Consider the following 24,896-nt stretch of genomic DNA (forward strand, 5'->3'; position numbering starts at 1 on the left):
AATAGATATTAATAGATTTGTATCTATTGTATCTATGTTATAGTATAATGGCAAAAAAATTCTCTTGTAATGACATTGATGTGAATGTAATTATTCACATAACACAAGTTTGAGAAATTTATATAAATTTTTCCATGTTTACATATATAAAATATATCTGTAGAGTAAATATGTATTTTATATATAAGTATATTCTAATATTTGTGTAATATACATATACATAATAGCAGATAAGTAACAGGCATCACCTTGCCGTGTTACTGCAATACATTCGATCGAACGATGATAATGATAGAACCATTCATCTATGAATGAATATGAACATAATTGTTATATTGTCTAGTTTTACGCTCTGATTCTAATGTTTAAATGTACATATTGTTTACATACGACAAATATTAGGTACCGCTCTTTTTTCGTGGAATGTTAATGTATAAAATGAAATAATTGAGTAAGAATTAAGTAACAATAGAGAGAACGAAATGTTTATAATGTATTACTATTATAAATATGATATAACACGTCGATGTTGAAGCTCGACAACAGTATTTCTGCAAATACTGTAGCATTTACGTTGAGCGCTAATCGTCATTTTGTTTCATAGTAACGGTAATTCTTCGATGAAATCTCGAATAAAGTGATATTTTTTACGGAAACGTACGCTTTTCAGTTATAGAATATCAGATATTTCGCTAGTCTCGAGCCAGAATCAGCGAGCTGCAAAATGTTAGGCAGCATCGGGGAAGCTATGCCCGTCGTTTTGCGGCCAGCAAGAGTGAAATCGGGCGGCCAGGTGGATCGACTGCGACGGTCGATCAGTGTGACGCGATAATGCGCCACACTGATTGCCGGGAGACGCATCGGAGACCAAAAAAATCTGTTCGCCAGCTGCGCGATGCACCGTTCGTTCGAGCGGCGTGTTCTCGGTTGCAAGGTGAGCCGGAAATATTCGAGCTGCCGAGAGAGAAGGCGAGCGCGCAGGTGCCGCGCGTTCGAGTCATGCTGCGACTTTTTTCTCTCCCCACGAGGCCGTGCACGATATCATCACCGTCGTACATGCCCGAGCGATGCGTCAAACTGTGGCCTGAAAGTATTTTATATTAATTATCCACTATTACTAATCGAGCATGTATTATCTTATCAATCGGAGGTACATATTTTATGTATTCGTCATCCATTTATACAATCTTAATCTCAATTTTAATTTATATACTGAACATTTATTTCTTTATATTAAATAGAAAATTGTTGTCTAGATAAACCCAGAGAACGAAGCAGGCTTCTCAGAAGGCTTCAACAGGACATTCTAGTGCATCCGATTTATGGTATCGTAGAAAACGAGCATTCTGAGAATTTAGTAAACAGCGTCGCGTTGGATGCAAGTTTTGGATATGCCACGTCCTCCCCGTCAGGACATTGCTGGCGGTCTCGGTGCCTGAGTCACTCGGCGGTCGCGTTATGAGTCAGACGCGCGCAGACGGACCTTATTGGCTAAGGAATTGGTTTCTAACAAAGGAATGTTGTTGCAAGCAGCCGTGCGGTCGTCTTCGCGACGCTTTCTCCATTCACTCGTCGCTCGAACGGCAAAACATATATATGCGTACTTATCAACCTTTTCTAATATTATTATACTAATTCCATATGTACGTGACTGCGTAATGAACCATGTTATACTGCAGTAAGCCTAGGAACGAAATTACACGGCTTGTTTCAAGAAACTACTAATGCTCCAAGATATACAAGTGTACCGTCTTCAATCATCGGAATATCATCTCGTCGTGTCCTCATTTCGACGCATTAGACTAATGGCAATTCCCGCGTGCGTATTAAGGTACGATTACTCATGTCGACGAATATCCCAAAAATCCTATCCCAAGCCAAATGTCCATGCGTGCGTCACGTCGCCGGCTATGACGACGACGGCCATCGACGCCCACTCGACACGCATGTGTGTCGTCGCTGTTGTCTATCAATAAAAGACCCCGCTTGCGGACATTGACGGCACGCCTGTATATAGCGTACATATATACATATAACGACACTCGTATATACATATCTTCGTTAACATTACCGCGGTACCATTCACGGCTTTCCACGGTGCGAATGCGCGCGTTGCGTGCGAGCTTCGATGACGTCCAGCAAGCGAGAAAGAAAGGGATAGGAAGAGAAAGATGGAAAATGTAAAAAAACCGGGGAAAAGCGAAAGAGGGTAGGTAGGTAAGCAGTTAGGAGAGGACATTTTCCGGGGTATTGTCTAGCCGTTTCAGGAAGCCGCGCAACTTTGCCAGTATGCGGCATCGTGTCCCTGAAAGGGACAAATATCTATGGGGAAAAAAAAACAAGAAAATAGAAGAGGAAGAACTTTTGCCTATGCCGTCCGTTGCTTTCGCACAAAAGCGGATAAAACTCGCGCTTGAATCCTCAACGGCACGTGGAACGACGGGATGTCGTTTACCTGCCCACCTCTTCGAGAAGAAAGTAAGCCTCTCTTCTGTCCGTAGCCACGATATCGTGAATTGACCAACCTGGATTCGTTTAAAAGAAGGGAAAAAAAAGTCGTTGGAGATTTCTACTTATAACTCTTAATAATAATGGCAACATACCATATATTCTCTCTCTTTATATTTATATTTATATATATTTTATTGCAAAATGCATAGTAAAATTATGTTGCACAACCACAATGTTAAATAATGTCGTGCTATCTCTGCAAGATAAAAAACAGGGAATATATCCCCTGCTCTTTCTGCACAGAAAAAAAATAAGTCAAATCAAGACTTGTATACTTAAATTAACGCGTTCATTGTTTTGTATATACGCAACAATTTATAATCTTCTTAGAAGAATTTAATAATTTTAAATTTCAACAATATTATAGTCTTATTTTAATAGTGTAATTGTCACCTCAAGAATATATAATTATTTAATTCTACTTTAAGAAAATTATAATCTTTGATTCAAAAATGTTATTTTCTATCCAACATTGTATCTTTTCTATTTAAGAAATTTAAATCTTAATTCATAAGAATATATTTTCCTCGATTGAACTATATAAAATGACTTCATTCAAATAAGCAATTATATTTTTCTTAAATTAACGCGATATAATCTCATTTCAAGATTTCCATGTTAAAACTAAATATATTTTCAAAATAAGAATTTCTTTTCCGAAGAAATTCTTTTTTTCCGTGAGCTTATACACAGAAAAAAATAATTGTCAAATCAAAACTTATATACTTAAATTAACGCGTTCATTATTTCGTATATACGCAACAACTTATAATCTTCTTTGAAGAATTTAATAATTTTAAATTCCAACAATATTATCGTCTTATTTTAATATTGTAATTGTCACCTCAAGAATATATAATCATTTAATTCTATTTTAAGAAAATTATAATCTTTGATTTAAAAATGTTATTTTCTATCTAATATTTATTTTCTATTCAAGAAAATTATATCTTAAATCATAAGAATATATTTTTCTCGATTGAACTATATAAATGGGTTCATTCAAGTAAGCAATTATATTTTTCTTTAATTAACGCGATATAATCTCATTTCGAGATTTCCATGATAAAATTAAATATATTTTTAAAACAAGAATATTTTTGTGTGTGCGCTCATCGAATGATTAACATGGAGTGGAGGGAAGGGAGAAACGGGGACACAATTCCTTCGTTATATTAATGTTACCAATTATTTTTCGTGAGTCTCTACACGTCCGTAATCTCTCCCATATGCGATCACCGTGTTCCAGGAAGAATCGGGATTTGCGTCAATCTCCCTCTTTCGTTAATTGCGCTCTTTTTCCGCCCCTTGGTGCTTTGACCGACATACTCAAAGTAATTTTGCGAGATGATTGTAGAGAATAAAAGGAGAGAATAAAAAGGACGAGCTCAAAGTCACATTCCCACCTCTAATAAACACGTCTTCAACGGTCCTCGCTCATCGTGTCTTTCAGTCTCTCCTCGTCGGCGCGAAAGGATCGTTCCTCGTTCGGTTAATTGACCGGGTTAAGCAATTACGTGCAACCCCGTTAATTGAATCGCCGCGATAGTCGGCGTCTGAGTCAAAGCCGGCTGCGAGTGACTCACGAGAACGTTGACGTGTCTCGCTGACGCGTGTATCGAGAAGTGACACTCTTCTCGTCATCGGCTGATTAATCATCAGTACACAACGTACTATTGAATGTATAATTAATTTTGATACCTCAAAATTACTGTTTTTTTTAGATTGCACAATTCTATTTTCCTTGTATCTTTTTCTTTAATTAACTATCTTTTTTTATTTGAATATTCAATAACATCTTTACAAATTTGGAAAAAGATAATTTATTAAGAAAATTTAGAGATAGCGTTTCGCGCAAACGTATCACGTGAATACGCGGCTCGTCTATTCCACAATCTTGGAACGATACTCTAATTAAAGCTATATGGGACAGAGAGTTAAAGATAACGGTCTCCTGTCGAAGATAGGTTCCGTGACGAGTAATTAACGGGCAAGATCCTCGTCGTTAAATATAGGCACCGGTTCTAGAATACCTCCTTCACTTTTAACGCGAATATCCAGGACGCTCGATAAAACCAAGTCCCGCGTGTACCCCAGGAGCGCGTTCCGCGGCCGAAACAGCGGCAATCGACGAGAATAATTCGATGAAGAAGAAGAAAAAAAAAGATTACATCGCTCGCGAGATTTTGCGCGGCAGAATGTCGCGTTGATTAAATGGCCCCGAGCTTAATGGGCGGGCGATGGGCGAGCGGCCGGAAGGTGGAGAGAACCGCGTGTCGCGCCGCCAAAGGTCAAGCCGTACTCCGGCTCCGGAGACCCGCGCGAGAGAGACGATCTCCCGGCGGCGGCCGGGAATTCTTCTCGGAATTTGCGCGATTGCGGATCCCGAGATCGCCGCCGGCCGGCTGGATGCACCCTCTCGCATCGATGCCGGCATCGGGGCAGGCAGCGCCGCGTTGCTGGGCAACCAGACGGCCAGACCGCCAGCCGTCTGTGCCCGCCGATCGGTCGGGGTGCGCGAGAGATCGCGCGCGTCAGGCGAGGGGCGGCGGCGGGGAGGGGGACGGAAGGGCCGCGAGGTGGGGCGGCGGCGGCGGCGACGGGATAACGATACGAGCCGCCGGAGGGAGGGGGAGAGGGGGCGACGAGGGAAGGGCTGCGCGGGACGCGGATGGATCGTCTGGCGGTGGGAGGGGGGAAAAGTGCAGCGCGACGTTGCGTCCGAGGGGCGGGGGGGGGGTTGGAGGGGAAAAAAGGACGGCAGGGTCGGAGCGCCAGAGGGTGCCGCGCGTCGACGAAAAATGAATATTCTCGCCGAAATCATTTTCGGGACCGGCGACACGCTGTACCACCGGGAGAATCGTGCGTTTTTTTTTTATTTTCCCTCCCCCCTCTAGATAGAAATACAATCGATGATCCTCGTCGACGGCGCCCTATTCTCGACGTTTTTGTTTTTTTCTCTTTCTCTTTCGCTTCTTTTTTTTTTTTCATCCCGTTTTTATTTCGCGTCGTAACCAGATTGCTCGCGAACCGATGAATTTCCGATGAATTTACGAGGCCGAGAACACTGGATCCTACCGCGGATTATATCGCGATCTAAGGCGGAAAGTTAATTCACCGGGAGGGGAGGGGGAGGAAGACGTATATACGGCGTGCCGAGAACTTTGAGAAGCGCTATAATTTCATTCGGACTGGATCGAATGGAGGGACGAGACTAATAAAATCAAATTATATCGGTTTATTATTAGCAACCGCGGAAATCGATCAGCAGGCCATTGAGGGGGAGGATTAAATATGGAAATTAAATCCGACGTGCCCACAATATCAATTATAATTGGAGACGGACAACGATTACGCAATCTCGTTTTGCGGATCATCATGACAGTTATCAAACATACACGCAACGCGGTTAAAGTTACCGCGTCAAATGATAGGTAAACGAGAAGATCCGGAGAGAACCTAAAATCGAATTAATCTGTCAAAAAACAAAATAAAATCTAAACGCATTCCTTAATATCGTCCTCCATCGATGTCCTCGAGAAACGCGTACGTTTTTATCAAATCAAGAAAAAATAAAAAAATAAAAAAGGGGGCTCTCAATTGTCGAGAGATCTCTCGGTATCCCTTTAACAAACTTCTTCGCGCGAGCCGTCAGTTATCGGCGCACATACATTACGCAGCCTCCCTTTATTCGAGAAGCCAAACATCGCTCGCGGCGCTTCTCCGCAGTTCCGCACCTCGGACACGGAATAATAAATAAAGACGAAAGGCGTATCTCTCTCGTAAATGAGCAATCGGGCCGCGCATGCGATCGTGCCGTTCCTGGTCGACGTCGCGGTACCAGATGGAGGAGCGAGGGGGACGTAAAGGGGGAAGGAGGGAGGAGGGGGAGGGAGAGAGATAGAGAGGGGGGGAACGGTAGGGAACTGACGCGGCCGTCGACGGGGTGTCAGGGGCGGCCGGGCCAGACGAGGCGAGGTCAGTTATCCGCCACGCCCGACGTCGACGTCGTCGCTCCGACGCGTTTTCGGCGGCGCCGTCACTCTGCTGCGCTACGCTGCCTGCGTATCGTCGCATTGCCAATGTTCTCGTTTTTCCTTCCCACGATCAGCCACCCTCCTAAGGTCACCATCTTCTTCCTTTCTCCCCCCCCCCCTTCCCCGCCGTCCCTCGTCATTTTTCCGATTGTCAAACTCTGCGCTTTTACTCCTTCTTCGCGTCATTTAATTTCGGGCTTCTTTTTCATTATTATTATTATTATTATTATTGTTATTATTATTATTATTATTATATTGAGAAAAAAATCTGGTCGCATTAATTAGAATTCTGATAGATTCAACCAGTATGTCTGTTGGAAAATGGACGAGCCAGGATTCTTGTAGGAATTAGCGAGATGAATCTGATTAATTTCTTCCTGTTCAATTTATCAAATTTTTTTCTGATTAATAATACTAAACTCGCCAACACCGGAATCGTCCAAAATTTTGTCCATCTAATCTCAAAAGTCTAATATTCTGAATTCCGACACGATTATCGCGTAAATTCAATCCAGATTATTGAATAAATTATTTTAAGTTTTCAGTTTGTTAAAAATTAAACTGATAAACAGTGATGCAAGAGGAGGAAGGCCGCTCAAACACACCCAATCAGAGAGCTAGCGTCCTCTTTCTGGCACTGCTGTTCGTAAGAGAAAAAAAATATACTTCGGATTTAACATTAATTTACCAGTTCTTTATATACATTTCATGGCAAATATTTTACGAGTAAAGTTAAGAAGCAAGCAAAAAAAATTAATGTAGCAAGAAATTTTATAGATTCAACCAGAAAATACTAACCAAATCCTTATAGTAAAATCTATTAAAGTCATAAAAAATCGAGTCTTGATAACTTGAAATTCTTGTTTCATTTAACCAAAATGCCTTCAATCATATACGTCTTGTTGGTACAATCAAACAATTTTTCTCAGTGTATTATTATTATTATTATTATTATTATTATATTATTATTATTATTATTATTATTATTATTATTATTAGTAGTAGTAGTAGTAGTAGTATTATTGTTATTATTATTATCGCATCGTTAGATCGATCCCTCTCGATTGCGATTGATAAGGATATGTGCGACGAATCAGATAACGAATGTATATTTTTGACTGATATCGCGATTTCCTTTACAGATTAATCAAGCGAAACATTAATGGAAGTCTTTTTTTAACGCACGAGATACGCCTGTAAATATATATCTTTCTCTCTCTCTCTTTGACATCGCGCGATCTCATGTTGAAGCTGGCGAGCGGATTCGCGCGAGAGGACCGATACTTGCGTTTTTTTTTTTCGCCGGGATATCGGCTCTCCTCTTGGCCGCGCGTACAGTCGTCGAGGATCGAGAGAGACTTCCGCTCTCGCCGAGCCGCCCGTAAACGCGCGCGCGCGATCGATGCCCGAGTGCATTTCTGGCGGGGTGGGGGGAGGGGGAGGCGGAGATGCGGGGGAAACGAGGAACGACACACCGTTTCAGGCGCGACCGCCGGTGCACCTCCCTAATTTTCTGTACCGCCTGAAAATGGACGGATAATGGGCTCGGAATCCGTGCAAATCTCATCCTCCCCCCCCCTCCTCTCTACGTCATATCGCTCGAATATATGATTTGCCCTTCAACCATTTTTCGGAATTATATTAATCATCTTAATTACGTCAACGTGTTAAATCGATAAATTTTTCACCCAATTCAACCTTGATGGCGTGACATTGATTTATGCAACATATATACGATATGCCCAAAGAAGTATCCTCTTAATCTATTTCTGTTAAAGATATTTTTTTCGGAAACTTGAAGCTTTTTCAAGAAAATAAGATTATCTCGAGCTCTCTCTTTGCGAGAGATATTTCGAATCTTATTTCGAAAACGCATGCACAGTACAGCTCGGAAAGCTTATGGCGAGCTGTCCTTCGACGTTATCGCGATTGAAGAATGGAAACGTCGGAAGACGTCCGCACTAAAAGCCCACCGATATGCTCGGTATTTCCATTCTTTGCTTTATCTCCGAGCACTGCTTGCGTCCTTTTGGAAATCTACCGCAACGCGTGTCACAGTGGTATCGATTTGGCGCGCACGTTTCTCTTTATCGCGAGCGCGACGCGTTTCTGCAGCCTGTATATTGTACGTGCATACCTGCATTTTACGTACCAGCTGCGCGGAGGACAGACTCTCAAGACACTCGAGGGCCGATGTGCGATATAGAAACGCTCCAAGTAAATTCGCGACATAAAAGTCCAGCTCGTTGCTCAATAATTACAAAAAAATGTACTATACAGGGTGAATCATAATGGTTGTAACAACCTTTTACCATTAGAGATCAATTACCGACTGCAACTGTAATCAATTGAATGATTCATAGATGATAGCTGCTTGGATCGACCGTGTCTGCAGTAACGTACAAGCGTGTTAAATACTGTGAATTAAATAATATACATATTCTATGCATACTTTTCTAATATATTTAACTTTTTTATGTACATATTTTTCTTTCTACACGGTTTTTTTCTAATAACGCGATTTCTTATTATTGTGAAACGTATCTGCCACATAAAAAGAGATATCTTTTGCATTCGTGTATTTTTTAATACGATTTTTTTTTAAATAATGACTTTTTAATACATAGAATTTGACGGCGATTTTTTTCATTCTTACACAAATCATTTTAACGCGTAAAAAGAGTTGGATTGGTAAAGATACAAAAGTATTCTTTTTTTATTAAAAAAATGCGTAATTCTGCTTTCTACAAGAATTATTCTGCTTATTATTAATTTTCTAAGTTATAACTTTTACATTCTTAATATCTACAGCAGAATATTTCTTGTAGAAAGTAGAATTACGCATTTTTTTTTTATAAAAAAAGAATACTTTTGTATCGTTTACCAATCCAACTCTTTTTACACGTTAAAATGATTTGTGTAAGAATGGAAAAAATCGCCGTCAAATTCTATGTATTAAAATACCATTATTTAAAAAAAATCGTATTAAAAAATACACGAATGCAAAAGATATCTCTTTTTATGTGGCAGATACATTTCACAATAATAAGAAATCGCGTTATTAGAAAAAAACCGTGTAGAAAGAAAAATATGTACATAAAAGAGTTAAATATATTAGAAAAGTATGCATAGAATATGTATATTATTTGATTCACAGTATTTAACTCGCTTGTACGTTACTGCAGACACGGTCGATCCAAGCAGCTGTCATCTATGAATTATTCGATTGATTACAGTTGCAGTCGATAATTGATTTCTAATGGTAAAAGGTTGTTACAACCATTATGATTCACCCTGTATATTTTCAAAAATATACAGGGTGTATCTGATGCACTAAACTTTAGGAGCGTATTCTAGAGGGCAAAATAAGACCATGGGTCCGCAAATAAATCCCTCTCCGAGCTAAAATTCAAAAATGTGTGAAATTGACCAAACACCCGCAATTTATCTTTCAAGAGAGGGTAATGTCAAAACCTTTTTTTTTTTCTGAAATACAGCCAATTTTCAATTTTTTCTCCAAACCTTAGGGGCCTCTAGCTCGGAGGGGAGTTCATTTGCCGGACCCATGTTTATAGGAAAAAAAGTCTTATTTTGATCTCTAGAATACGCTCCTAAAGTTTAGTGCATCATTTCAGATACACCCTGTATATTTTCAATAAAAATCAAGATCAATAGCGAGAAATAGGCAGACGTGGAAATCTTTTGCTGAAACCTTATGCTCCTGATGGAGTCTGGATAATAATAATAATAATATATTTTTTGAAGACAATAAAACACACATATAATAAATAAACATTATTTTTAATTTTCAGAAAAAAAATCAACGCGATAGCACGGACAAGATCCGAGCGCGAAGGAAACGCAACGTCGCAACCCTAGTTATTAGTCCGGCGACACATTAATGTCCGATTCGCGCGTTTTACGACGCATCGTTATCTTAACATCGCATTTATATCACCGTCCGATCCCTCCAGGGATACGTGCGTCCCATAAAGCGGCCGGTGACATCCGCAAAAACTACGGCACGCGGTTATCTGGAAGCGAAATCGCGTGTGTACAGGGTGTCTCAGACTTAACGAATCAGCCGTTGATGATAGATTCCTGAGATCATTTGGAAACGAAAATCCGAATACCAAAATGTTGAGGAAGATGTAGTTTCGGCGCTACAAAAGATTAAAGCTTACCAATCGGCGTGTTATGTTCTCCTGTGCTCAGGAACATGCATCAAGGTACTCGCGTACAACGCGATAAAATTGATTTCGATAGAGAGATCGATATAAAATAAAAAAATAGGATTCTGCGGTGAGCGCGATTGTGTCTTCGATGCCGACAATAATCAGTAATTTCAACATTTTTATGAAGTCTACCTCAACATTTTGATATTGGAATTTTCATCTCCAAATCATCTTAGGAATCTGCTTAACAGCTGATTCGTTAAGTCTGGGACACCCTGTATATCGCGCACCGGTCGAACGGATGGTTTCCGAGCGGCCGGATATCACGACCGACCGTGGGCTTTACGCTACGCTTCTTGTCGTCCGATCTTTATTGTCGGCCGGCGCTTAATCGAATAAATCGAACACGATCCTCGGCCGCGCCATGATACTTAAGACAAGCGAGACGTAGACGAGCAAACGATTCTTTCTCTTTCTGCGAGTCACGCTTTGCCAGGAGGATTAATTGCGTGCCGCAGGAAGGGCTGCCGTCGATTTCGCGCGGATACGCGGCTCCGGTCGCACTTCCGGCCTCGGATCATGTATATGTAATACCTGTTTTATCGCGGGATCGAGATGAAAAAATGTTTACCGTTTGTAATAATTTCCTGATTAGGTGCTTCTTCAGATACGAGGTGTTATTTCACAAAGAGCTTCGACATTAGATTTGGATTTCTAGGACACCTCGCTTTTTATTATTTCAAAAAATATAATAAAATATTTTATTATTTTTTTATTTCAAAAAATATATAATATTTTATTATTTCAATAAATATATACAGAGTGTCCCAGTTATCTTCCGTCATCTTTCAAAGACAGATTCCTGGGATCATCTGAAGACGATTTTTTCTCAACGAAAATGTCGAGGCACTAATAATTTTCGAATTATAAGTGGAAATAAGGGGTTTTTCGTAAACTAAGCTTTGTAGAAATAAAATGTTAACAAAACCACATTCTTTCGATTAATTTTAAATAGAGTTTACTTTAGTTGAGTTTAATTTAAGACCTAATTGCAAAGATATATGATGACAAAAATCGGGAACATGCAAAAAATGATGGCCTTCATTGACATTTTCGCTGAGGAAAAATTGTCTTCAAATGATCCCAGGAATCTGTCTTTAAAAGATGACGGAAGATAACTGGGACACCCTGTATATTAATTAAGGATGTTTTGTACGTACAATCCCAGCAAAAAGTAGCTGAAAATTAATATTGAGGAATCCACTTTTGTATTTTGAGTAAGAAATTGTGTGGAATATTACAATTTGATCTTAAGTGCAAAGATCTACAGTGATCTACAGTGCAAAGATATATTTTTAATATTTATTGCGTTTTTACTGAAATATTCCGAATTTTGTTAATCGAAATGATTTAACTTTTGGCAGAGAATTTCCCCTTGTGACAGATGCATGATTAATTTCATTGAATTATATTTAATATCTTTTTAACCAGTTAGTACTTGTATAATATTATTTGACCAAATATTTCCTCTGTATCTAAACTTTTGCAAATTTTAAACAAATTCTGAATATTATTTCCACGTGTTTTTGTCATTTGAATCGACGTAGTTATACGTTTCCCATAAGAACACATGTTAATTCGGTACAAATTAAAATCCTTACAACTTGTGAAACACTTTAGTGAATCGATTTAAAAATTGTACCGAAGATTCTAAACATATGTAAGGACATTCTGTACAATTTTCATTGAATTCTCAATATTTGGAAAATAGGTACAAAACATCCTTAATTTGCGAAGTCGTCCACAATCGAATTCTAAGATTTTTTTGAGACAAAAAACGGCGCTCGTGAAATTCATGTCCGCTACTGCAATCGAGTCATCGTGTCCGTCTGCAGGGCTATTCGAGGACTCCGTCAGGGTCGTTCCGAAGAGCGAGCATCATCTCGTGTCGCAATTGCAATATGCATTTGAGACGTCGAAGAGAAAGAGAGAGAAGAGGGGGGGAAAAAGAAGAGAAACGGCGCTAATGAGATAAAAAGAGGCGAGCTATCGGTTTTACGAGGCACCGAGGCGTGTTGCCACGAAAAAAAAAAATTTAGTCTGACAGACCGAAGCCATTGATGGTGCGAGTTTTTTTTTTAAGACACTGTATATGCGTATACGATGAACGGAGTTAAATTAAAAATCAGAGAGGAAATTGAACATTGAGCGAGAGGGACTCTCTCTTTCTCCTGGACTCCGTCATCACGTGGCATTAAACACTGAATGTATACAAGTTTTATCGTTTACAGATGCCTCTATGCACGAGGTAACGACGCACCGTGAAACAATCCACCGAGCATTATGCTCCGAGTTGTTTCATCGTCTCGTCATAATCGAGATTGTTTAAATAATGCACGCTTGCATTTTTTTATTTTATCAAAATTAAAAATCCTCGCACGTTTCCCTCGTGCGATTTTACACAGAATAAAGACAAATCGCTGGTGTAGGTCGGAATTAAACGAGGAGCGAAAGAAGCGGGCGTTCGATGATTAACATGGTGAATTGTGGGTGGCATTCTTGACGTAGAAAGTTTCTGCGGAGGAGAACGACGGGACTCTGCGGGCGACGAGCAATAAAAATCGTCGCCGGGTAAGTCTGGTCAGTCGTCTTCTCAGCGGGGAATCTGAGGGGGACTCCCCCCGAAGGGGGGGCAGAAGCTAAACCGAATCCCAATCTCGCGTTATAAGCTCACCCTTGCGCTATATAGGCTTTCTTTTCCTCTCCTCTAGAGTGGAAGTGCTAGAAACCCTAGCAACCTTCGCGAAAACATCGGTCGCATCTCTTCTTCTAGACAGCTCTTCGACGCTTGCCCGTCCTCTTTAAATATTTTACTTGGCCTCGGAGAAGATGCATTTTCGCATCCCGAGAGGAAAGGGAATTCACCATGTACCATGTCCAGGTGGCATGAATTATTTAATCGACTTTTTTTCCTCTCAACGCTAAACGCATTTAGCTAAATTGGCATTTCTAACGCGCAGTGAAAGATGCATGATCAGTGGGAGCGCAATGTGAATGGCATTTCCGAAAAATTGCGATCGAGAAGGCTTGAGTCTCGGACAAAGAATTGGCCCGATGCAACAACAATGGACGCTGGCCTGCCAGGAATTTCTTTCACTTCCAACGGCGCGTAATTATAGATTTCCAAGGACTCTAGACGCGTCGGTGAAATTAACATGTGGGAGTTCTCGGGCTTTGCCATTGTTGCAATGAATTCGCCAAGTAATGCCAAGTTTTCTTCTCAATTCACGTGAATCACGCTTAAAGCTTGTCACGTGGCCTAACGTAGGGCGAATGCGTTCGCGAAATATTAGCGTGCTCTTCATTCGCGAGCCATCGTCGTCGGAATGACTTTGCCAGTCACACTTTATATTGGCAATCAAATTAATTAATTTTAATGATTTAATTTTATGATATATCTGTTGCTTTCGAATCTTCCTTTTTTATGCTATAATCAATATAATAATTGTATCTTAGAGATATTATATTGAGGATTTTAATATCTAATTATTCTTAGGATTCATCAAACGTGGGAAACGTTAAGAATTTTATCATTTTTTTTTCCAAGAAATGGCAACAGGAAAATATATATTTACAAGAAAAATCATGAATTCGTCAAAAGAAAAATATTAATCTTATTCCACGTATGAATAATATACATAATTATTTTAGATATCAAAAAAAGTATAATAATTCGCTCTCTTATTATTTTCAACGACTATATCAGAGACTAATCAAGTGTCACGTATCTTAACTTATTGTTAAATGTGCTACTGTTTCGCGAAAATGCAACACTGCGAAAAGACTTGTTTTTACATACAAAGATGTACACGTGGTGTACACGCGCTTCTTTTCCCTTTCGTTTTACGCACATCGGTTATGCGTACAAGTGTGGAAATGTGCGTTCCCGACGCGACGACGGCAGCGTTTTCACATACCGTATGGTTCAAAGGCAAGCGCGATCATTACGCTCAGCTGCACGACAAATTAAGCGGACAAAGGTCCATGTACTTGACTTTGAATTCCGCCACTGACTACTGCGAAAATGCCAGTCAATGGTACCGCTTTAAACGCGCACCCTGCGTTTTTTTTCCCTTCTCCTTCCTTTCTTTTACGATCGGTCTCCCCCAGTCAGTCGGCTTAAAAGCGTTGGTTGCGAAAGTTAGAAAGTGTGCCGCACGTTAATTCTTCTATATTAATTGTAAATCTAAGAACGGTTAAAGAAAAGTGCAAAATTTAAATTCTTGCAACAAAGACTATAAGGAAATAAAATAAAATTTGCAAGCGTCGAGATGAAAAGATCGATTGGAATACAGGGTGTTTCTTAATAAGTGCGAAAAATTTTAGGAGATGATTCTTTGTCGAAAATTAAGGAGGGGTTTTCATATAAACGTATACTCCTAGATTCCTCCCTGTGGAGTTACACTCCTCCAAAAATGGAGGTAAAAATTAGTTTTTATTTTTTTCTCAAATTTGGAACAAGTTAAAGAAATGAAATTTGGTGAACATTTTCTATTAGTAAAAAGATAAATTTATTAATATTTTTTTCAGCTTCTCGTATTATTATAAGAGGCTGAAACTAACAATCCCTATTCAATTTTTTATTCGAATTTTTTAATAGACCGGAATATAATCATCTAAAAATATGTATTAAAAATTTGATTTATTTAGAAACTTTATTTGTTTTATTTTTTTCATAAAATCAGTAGCTTTAAAAAAATTAATAAAATACGTACATAGCACGATGCTAAATAGGTTTCGAATTACGAGAAGTTAAATTTTAAAATAAAAATAAAATTAGAGTAAATGTTGCGAAAATTGGAACAAAAACAAAATTATAATAAAAACCTAAAAACCTAATTTTATCCCCATTTTTGGAAGAACGCAACTCACAGGAAGGGATGCAGGAGTATATGTTTATATAAAAACCCTCCTTAATTTTCGACAAAGAATCATCTCTTGAAATTTTTCGCACTTATTAAGAAACACTCTGTGTATATTTTCATCGATTGACTTTTTCTCATGAAAATTCCGGAAATTTTCGTTAAAATTGCAAAAAATACAAAAGTGTTTCGCGAGAATACATGTATAATTTCATTCTCAGAGCGTAATCGCGATCATCGGCCTTTCGAGGAGCGCGAGTTTGGCGAAACGCTATAATTATCCGGGCGCGGTGATCGATGAATACGAGTCTGCGGATGGTAAAGCACCCCCCGGCTGTCCCCGCCACCCCCGTCCGTTCGACGGTCGGTCCAACAACCACCCGGTCCTCACCACATCTCCCATCTGCCCGGTACGTTATTGGCACCGGCTGATATGGCCGATGCGAATAGTCTCTATAGTCGTTTCGAGGGAGAGGCGAGAACGAAAGCGCGCAGGGTGAGCGGGGGAGACGGACGGATAGTCGTTCCCTACGTTATACACGTCGCGAAATGCAAAAGAGAAGTCGCGCTAGAAGGATATAAATATTGCTCGAGAGAGTATACGTTTTAACGATAGAAAAAGTAATAAACAGAAAACGAGGAAAGGCGAAAAGCTCGCGTTATCCGAAAGTGGTTTTGCTTGTTCCCGTGCATCCCGAGGAGAAATATAACTTCTTTCATATATTTGGATAAAAAATGTAAAACGTTCATCCTTCTGAGAAAAATATGAATTTTGACACTTGACGAAAACTTATGAGCTATCGGAGCTTCATATTAATGTAATTTTATTTTACTCCAATAATTACTTTTGTTCTCTACTTATTACAAAAAATTCGATACGAGTTGAATTCCATAGTTTTAATTGAATTTGAAACTGGTTTGCGTACGCGAGATAATCCGATTGTACTGCATATTTGGTATTTCTTTTAATGGGAACCGGGATTAAAACCAATATAAGATTCATGCGCCACATTAATCTGGGATTCATTTTCGATTCAGAATGAATATCAAGATCGTCGAATAAATCGGACGATAAGCAGACGAAGTCGGAGGCGATTGTGCAACCGCGAATTGAGTCGTTGAAATGTGCGATGGGAGATTGGGCCCCAAGTGAGAGACGCTCGCGAAGGGCCGCTTAAGCAGATGCTCGAGTACCTTGCTTCGCCGCGCATTAGCATTTGATACACCTGGTAATGCCGAGCGAATAATCAGCCATTGCGAGGTTTACACTTGGCCGCCTGCCGCGCGTCTAATCAATAAGGCGATTCTCTCGAAAGCGTGTCAACCAATCGAGCATACACGTCGAATCGAATTGGAAGATTCGTTTACCGGAAACACGTGTATTCCGAAAATCTAGGTCCCTCGAATAATCCCGCGAAGAAGTTTCCAAGTAGATTGTTCTTGAACTTGTCTGCGTCTCTCTTGTCGCTTCTTCGCGTTAACGCTCCAACGATTTGCTCTCCCCGATGACGTCATTCAATGACAGTTTGATAGGGAGAAGGAGCTGAAATGACAAAGTTAATTAGCATGTATTTCGACGCAATAATTTATAATCTTCAATATCGTCGCGGGCGACAAAGTAGATACGATCCGCGTTTGATCGGTCGCCAAGCTAGCCCGATATAAAATTTCCATTTGGGTCGGCAGCCCGATAGTGTGTCGATTATCGATCGTATGCGGCATACCACACGACCGGCGCGGACGGTTCAGCCACGCGAGGCTATATGCACGAGGTCTGCGAATTAATTTCCACGTCGGCGCTGGAAAAAGAATTTCGCTCAAAAAGGATCTCTGTGCATCTAGATTCCCTTTCCCGTCCTTCTTGTCCGCTCTTCTTTAAAATATTCCGCAAAAGTCAAATTGCTGCGCCATAATCGATTAATTATCATTCATTATGCGAAAATAAAATAATATCTAACGATTTCGCCCTAAAAATATATGTACAGTACCAGTCAAAAGTATTGCATCACTTGTAAAAGCAGGAAAGCTGTTACTATTTTATTAATGTCATTTTATGCTTTAAAAAATATCGTAAAAATTACAACAAGTAATAACAAAAATATTAAATTTTCGCATCCTTAAAATAGCCTCCTCTCAATCGGATATTAATATGATGGAATTATTGTGAGATAAACTTGATACAAGTATTTGAAAAATGAGATCTATTATGCAAAAATAACTGAACTCAAATATCAGTAACAAGAGTATAGCAATATTGAAAGCAAAGAGAGGCTATTTTGAAGAATCAAAATTCAATGTTTTTATTATTACTTGTTATTGATTTGATTGGCAATTCTTCTGACTAATACATTTTTTTATTCAATCCTTCTTCAGTTCTCTAGTCAGTCCTATTTTTAGTATAATACACTTTGCTTCTTCATATGGCTCTGAAAAAATAGAAAAAAGAAGGAATTCGTTTATCAGCCTGATGTTTCATATATTTGTTATCATATTCTGTGAACACCATACAACTATTCCACTGCATCTCACCCTTCTCTTGCCCTCGGTCGCGATACGCGCGATATAGTTCTAGGTCGGATATAGCTCGGCGTATACGAGTCGACGAATGTATTTCTCGGCATTAAAATTTCAGGCATACGGTGTGTGTCGGCACACTTATATACGGATGTATAAATAGCGCGCATTTATAAGAGAGAGAAAGAGAGAGAAAGAGAAGGAGATGGGGATAGAATCAGAGAGTAACATCTCCGGTATTTTCAATGGGCTTGTTAGAGAACCGGTCGCTTACATCTCTCGTTATTCACTGATAAGGACTTGGTACTAATATTATCCTAGCTTCTCGCGACACTTGATTTCACTTCCTATATCTGCAACCGCAAAGTCTATGAAAGCAGATAGAGCACGTACGCTACAGTGTGTTTCCCGATGCAATTGCTCAATCATTCGTGGTAGAATAGTGGATATATCTGCTCTCCGCCACTTCTGATATCGAAGCTTAATATAAACAGTTTCACGGATTCGCCGCGCGCGTAATATCTCTTCTCGTATCAAATTATCATGCGTTTCATCTCAGCAGGATGATGGACCTGCATCCCTAAATTTCTTTCCCCTCTATGTCTTTCTCTTTCTAGAAATTTTTTTCATTCACGTTTCATCTACGTTCTTAAGTAAAGAAGAAGGAAGGAGAGATGGGAATATAAATAGGATGTGATTCTTTTAATAATTTTTATGTAGGAAGACGCGAGACAACCATTGCGAATGTACTGTGACGTTTGCGAGCATAATGTATAATGGGTGATGTCAATGCGATAATAATCGCACTGGACATCGAGAGCATGACGCGATGGCAAACGAGTTGTACGACAGTAAGCAAATCTCGACGATAAAAGCGATAGTAGACGAACTATTCGTTTGTTCGTTGGCTCAAGAATCCTAATCTCTCTCTCCCCTTCTCCTTTCTCGTCCCTATTCCGTTCCTATTTCTCTCTTTCTCTGTCTCTCTACCTCTATGACACATCTTTGGTATACAACCATGTCTTGTCTTATCTCATCTCTCCACTCTCGTAGTCGCATCTTATCTTCTCTGCCAGTCTGTTCCATCTTCTATCTTTTCCTTCTTCCTCCGTCTCTCTTCCTACATTCCTTTTGCTTCCTGTCAACTGTCCACGTAGAGTCCTTTCGCCCTCTCCACTTGACATCTCTGCATCTCTGCCGCCGTAGTTCATACACGTTAAACGATGCTACCTGGTCTCAAATTACAAGATTTAGTTGGCTCTCGAATGAAATTACGTGCAAGACTCGATCTGCCGCCTCTGATTCTCTCTCTCTATCTATCTATCTATCTATCTATTTCTTACTCTATCTCTTCCAATTTCATATCGTCGCGCAATGAATAATTCTGTATATACATATTCGACGGATCGCCATTAAATTCCTGTTAACGAGCGATACGGCCGGGAATTTAATTTCGCGCCGTTGCAGCTGTTTGAACCCATTAAATACTATCAATCTTCCGCGATTCGAAATGGCTCTGATCACGAAACAAAAACGCATCGTATGCGCCGCGTGACGATATCGGACGAAATTCGTAAAGCTCCGTCGTACGTTTTTTATTGGTCAAATTTTCGTATCGATCACATCCGCAGACTTTTGATTTCCCTGGAGCATCTACCGGCTGTTGGGAAATTTCCTCGTGGCTTTTTTTTCATTCGGTTGTGCGACTCATCATTTTTTTCCCTCAAAAAATATTGAACCATATAAGACTAAACAATATACATCATTCCCTCTTGAAATGTTCAAAGTCGACTTTTTTATTTGACGAAATTAAAGTTTATCTTTAATGCTGATTCATTAACCGCCCGTTCGCAAGAGAAATTTTCACATTTCTTTTTATATTTCTTTCTCGAGAAAGGTTCAATATTTGTATAAGGAGACTCTAAATGTCCGCAGGAGAGGGTTAGAGAAAGATAAGTGAGTGACATGCATTATCATAGCTGTCGTGTGTTCTGTGCTATCTTTCACAAGTCATTGACGTGTCTTTTAACTGACTTTGAAAATCTCTGCTCGTGTCACGCAAGCACGTAAAGCGCTTTCCGATAGCTTTTATCGTATCATCCATGTAGTCAAATATAAGAATACGCCGAGGAAAGAGAGAAACGAGAAAGCTGCGGATGTATCGTCAGCCACAGATTCCGCATCCGTCATCGATTTCACGATAATTAAACAATTTTCAACTCCAACTTGTGCGCTAAGCAGTTTCGAAGCGCAGAACCTCCGCGGGAAGGGCGGCTGAATTTATTTGATCGCCCCGGTAATTCTCCGCTCTCCGCGTGCAAATAAACCAAGAGGTCGGATATCTTGTTAGGGCCGAGTGGAGCCGAGTAGCGACCGGAATCGAGAGAATCTTCTTTGTGCCCGGGCACTCGCCAGGATGCATAACTAAAATCGTCAAGAGTTTATCGGCCGTCTTGTTAACGGACGGCTCGATGCGACTCTGCCGGAGCGAGACGGAGAAAAAAAGGAGGGAAGAGGGAGAGAGGGGGAGGAAGAGGGGAGAGGGACCGACGTTCTTGGTTCTAAATGCAGCCGCTTAAAGTACCCGCCCCCGTACCCTTTGACGTCGAGTGCCTTTATAACGTTTCTCGCATATTATTAGTCGCATTTGCATTCGACTTTGTCTCTTGTACCTCTCCTTCTCTCGGTTCCCCGATCAGAGGAGAATCCTTTTTGCGTATCCTCGTCCTTTCAACCCGGGATAATATCGATTGCGAAAACGTGTTTGCGCGCTGCCCTCGCAGACGTTAGAATTTGCAGGACACGAAGGTGGCGCTGGGATGTCTATCTGCAATTGCACAAGATCGCGTAAGACACAAGGTGCGTGGTTATATCACGGTCATGTGTACGTACGGCTTATGCGTGAGACGATCGCTACGTCGAATCGAGAAATAGATCGAGATGCCGATCCGCGGTTACGTAAAAGACGGCTCGCAGACCACACTTGAAGAAAGCAGGCGCTGATTTATGTACCTAATATGGGAGCCGCTCGAAGAACCGATCGTGAATAGCACGTGAAAGGAACTGCGATGAATCTGGGACACCCTCTATATTTGTCTCGTCTCCTCCGCATTTCTAATTCCTGCAAAAATTATTATCAGATATAAATAACGCTCCGGGAATAAAGAGAGTATTTCAATCATCGTATCGAGTATATACGCTTCGAGATTTTAATTCTATTCGGAATTCTTTTTTATGCACAGAAAAAAAATAAGTGTCAAATCTCAAAACTCGTATACTTAAACTAACGCGTTCATTGTTTCGTATATACGCAATAATTTATAATCTTCTTAAAGGAATTTAATAATTTTAAATTTCAACAATATTATCGTCTTATTTTAATATTATTGTCACTGCAAGAATGTAGAATTATTTAATTCTACTTTAAGAAAATTAGAATCTTTAATTTAAAAATGTTATCTAACATTGTTTCTTTTCCATTCAAGAATATTAAATCTTAAATCATAAGAATATATTTTTCTTTATTGAGCTATATAAAATGGCTTCATTCAATCAATTATATTTTTCTTTAATTAACGCAATATAATCTCATTTCCATGTTAAAATTAAATATATTTTCAAAACAAGAATGTCCTTTTTTTCTGTGTGGATTTATAATTTTTCTACACGAGAACGTTCACGCATCCCTCGGGCACTACGAGGATACATAAAATCAATGCTAAAAACGTAACTCCTTTCGTGCGTTGCGAACTGATGATGACAGGACACCCATTATCATCGGCGCTATTTCTTATGCACAAACTCCATATTTGTCCGCAACTCTCGACTAGAAAACAAGAGGGAAAGAGAGAGAACGCATTGTCCCAGATACTTTACCGTCACGCGATACATCCCGAGATGCGGGTAGGGCATTAAACGTTCGATATTGCACTCTCGGAACGAGGAAAGCATGTCAAAAATGTACATGTGAAAAAAAAGACACGGGCATTTTCGCGGAACAATTTAAGCGCGTTATCACTCGTTCTGTCACGAGCAAGCGCGAGCTTACGAGATATGATGCAAAGTCCATACAGGTCAAAACATTGGAGCAATATTGGAGCAACATTGCAATTTTGCTGCAATATTGGAGCAATATTGCCGCAATGTTGCTCCAATGTTTCATGTCATACGGGAAGTTTGGTGGAGGATCCCCGAAGAGCGAGGAGCGTTCGCGAAAATCGCGCTCGTTTTCTCGAAATTTTCGTCTAAAATTACACGTGACTGCAGCGATGATTCTCGAGACTGGCCGACGAACGCATAAAATTGACCAGACGAGCATAGAATGATTCTCTGGTCCTTGACGAAGCATTCCGTCGCATTTTCTTCATCTGAAAAGATGGATAAAAAAAAACGTTATTTCCTCAATCCTCATCGGATGCGTTAATTTATATCAATATTTGACAAATATCTAATCTTACGTCAATTTAAATTTTTATTGGAATCACGTGTGAAGCGAATAATCGAGAGAGGCACGAGAGGCGTCAACTTTTTATCCCTTTCAATTCCGCAGCGAAAAAATGCAGCAGCGTGTCCTTTCATGTCTCCCCCCCCTCTTTCTCCCCGATAAAATCTCCCCCCTTTTCGATCCCAGCCGCCCTTTTCTCATTTACACTTCCGTCCAGCCGAAATTTCATCCACGGCTTTGTCCATGACCGGCCAGCAACGATCTTTAACGCCAATTGCGAAGAAAATTTCGGTCGAGCCGCGGTCGGTGGCCCGTGCGGATTCACGCACACGCCCTCGTATGAGCCGTACACACATGCGCGCATACCTGCTCATCGGCATCTACACATTCTACACTCGTGCGCCGCACGTGCATACGTACAAAGTACGTGCACGAGCGGATAAAGGATCGGCCATGGCGGCAGTGTGCGATTCCGGCAGGAATTCCCGATGAGACGGGCGGAAAGTACAAAGCTCCGACGCGCCCCTCTCTCCCCCCCTCTCCCTCCTCGTCTCGCGTGCGCGCAGGCGACGGCTTCCAACTTCCGGCCGAATTCGGGCGGCCTCGGGCGCCGCCGCCGCGGCTCGGGGCGAACCGGCCGGCCGGCCGGCGCGGCGCGGACTGGGGCGCTCGGCGCGCCCCGCCGCGGCCGGCGGCCAACTTCGCGCGGAACGGTTAGTAGCGCCGCGCGCCACCGCGGATTCGGAGGCGGAGAGAGAGACGGAGCGAGTTTTGCGGGATACGCGGCCGTGCAACGGCTGGTCGGCCAGTTCGTCGTCGGCTGTTCGTGGGAAGAGGTATTTTCGCGCCGCGCCCGGGACGAATCTCCCTTCTCGGGCCCGGCAACGTCGTCGATACTCGCGCGATATTTCCCCGGCGCGAGGTTTCCCTCTCGCCGCCGACTTCGCGCGGCTTTCCCAATCTTCCCCTCTCGCTCTCGGTTTTTCTTTCCCCCCCGCTTTCGCTCTTTTCGCCCCGGCTACTTTTCTACTCTTCTCTCTTTTCTTCTACGTTTTTTTCAAGCTTCTTCCCCCCCCCCCCCTCGTAACCGGTGCAACGGGTGCACCTTCCCCGGCGCCGGCGGAGAGTCTGCTCCGTTTCACACCTCGAGTCCCCAAGTGTGCGGTACACGGTACATACGTATAAACGCGGCTATATTCATACTCGTGTCTTTGGGGGGTACGTAAGTAAATCGCAAGTGTTTGGTGACGTGTTAAAAACGCGGCCATTTGCACTGGTCCCAATCGCGAGAGAGAGAGAGAGAGGGAGCGAGACGGCGAGGATTAGAGGAGGAAGGAGAAGGAAAGATGTTGGGCACAGGCTCCTTTCCACTTTGAGAAATTAGCCGCGAATGTTCGCGAGGGGAGGGGGCGGAAGGACGGGCGTCTCGTCGCGTTCGATCCCGGGGAAGAGCATCCCGTATATTCCTTCGAAGATCGAAAGATCGCGAATCTTTCTCCCTCTCGCTCTTCCTCTCGCGGCGACGGTGAGAGGCGCATCGCTCGCGCGGGCAGAGGGGGGGGGCGGGCGGCGGGCGAGCCGGCGGGGGCGGGAACGGGGGCATCGGAAGGCGATAGGAAGTCGCTGCCGAGACGGCGACGGAGCAACGTCGCGTCCGAGGAACGAGCGAGAATCGGAGCCGACGAAAGTTCCGGCTGTCACGCGCGCTGTCACCGGCTTCGCCCTCTCCCTCCTCTCTCGCAAGGGGGGGCTCGTTAGCGAAAAAAACGGGAGGACCGAGGACCCGGGACGCGTATGTACGAGTGACTGAAAACAAGTGACGTCGATCGAGACGAGATCGATCGACGAGAGCGAGAAGAGAGGACGAGGACAGCAGGAGAAAGAGAGAGAGAGAGAGAGAGAGAGGAGACGCGCACTCGCACACATGCACGGCGTACATGTACGTGGTACACCGCCCGGCATAACCTCGCCGATCGACGTGATGCGAGCACGTGTGCCGTCCGCTTCCAGGTAAGTGCTTTTACACGATATTGATTCCCCTTGTAACGTGCCTTTGCGGTGCCTTGCCTAATGCACAACGTCGACGGTGACGACATATCGACGTGGTCTCGTCGTCGAGGCCGGCATATGGAGGCGATACTCGTCCATACGGCCGCTTTTTTCCCTTCGTGGAATCCAAGTAGAGTCGCGGCCATTCGGACGTACTTGAAGTTGCATCGTCCAAGTTTCCAACTTTTAAGAACGAATTGGCAACCATCGATGGCCACCTTCTCTCTGTTCGTAATTGGAGTTT

At 41.7% G+C, this 24,896-nt stretch overlaps 1 long non-coding RNA gene across 5 annotated transcripts; it reads right to left on the reverse strand.

The window, feature by feature from the left end:
* On the reverse strand, positions 1-23,243 carry LOC105250872. Of its 5 annotated transcripts, XR_003122926.1 has the most exons (6): positions 22,617-23,243; positions 22,329-22,526; positions 21,052-21,280; positions 20,832-20,986; positions 17,014-17,188; positions 1-1,084 (listed from the first exon to the last, which is right to left on the reverse strand). It is a non-coding gene; the product is annotated as an uncharacterized LOC105250872 (long non-coding RNA). The 5 variants fall into 5 exon arrangements; XR_889160.3 differs by lacking the exon at positions 1-1,084 and having other exon boundaries at positions 15,638-17,188; XR_003122927.1 differs by lacking the exons at positions 1-1,084; positions 17,014-17,188 and adding an exon at positions 18,005-18,071.
* Positions 23,244-24,896: the final 1,653 nt, after the last annotated feature.

Source organism: Camponotus floridanus, unplaced genomic scaffold, assembly GCF_003227725.1.
Source record: "Camponotus floridanus strain SB8 unplaced genomic scaffold, Cflo_v7.5 scaffold28, whole genome shotgun sequence".
NCBI classification, from domain to species: Eukaryota; Metazoa; Arthropoda; class Insecta; order Hymenoptera; family Formicidae; genus Camponotus; species Camponotus floridanus.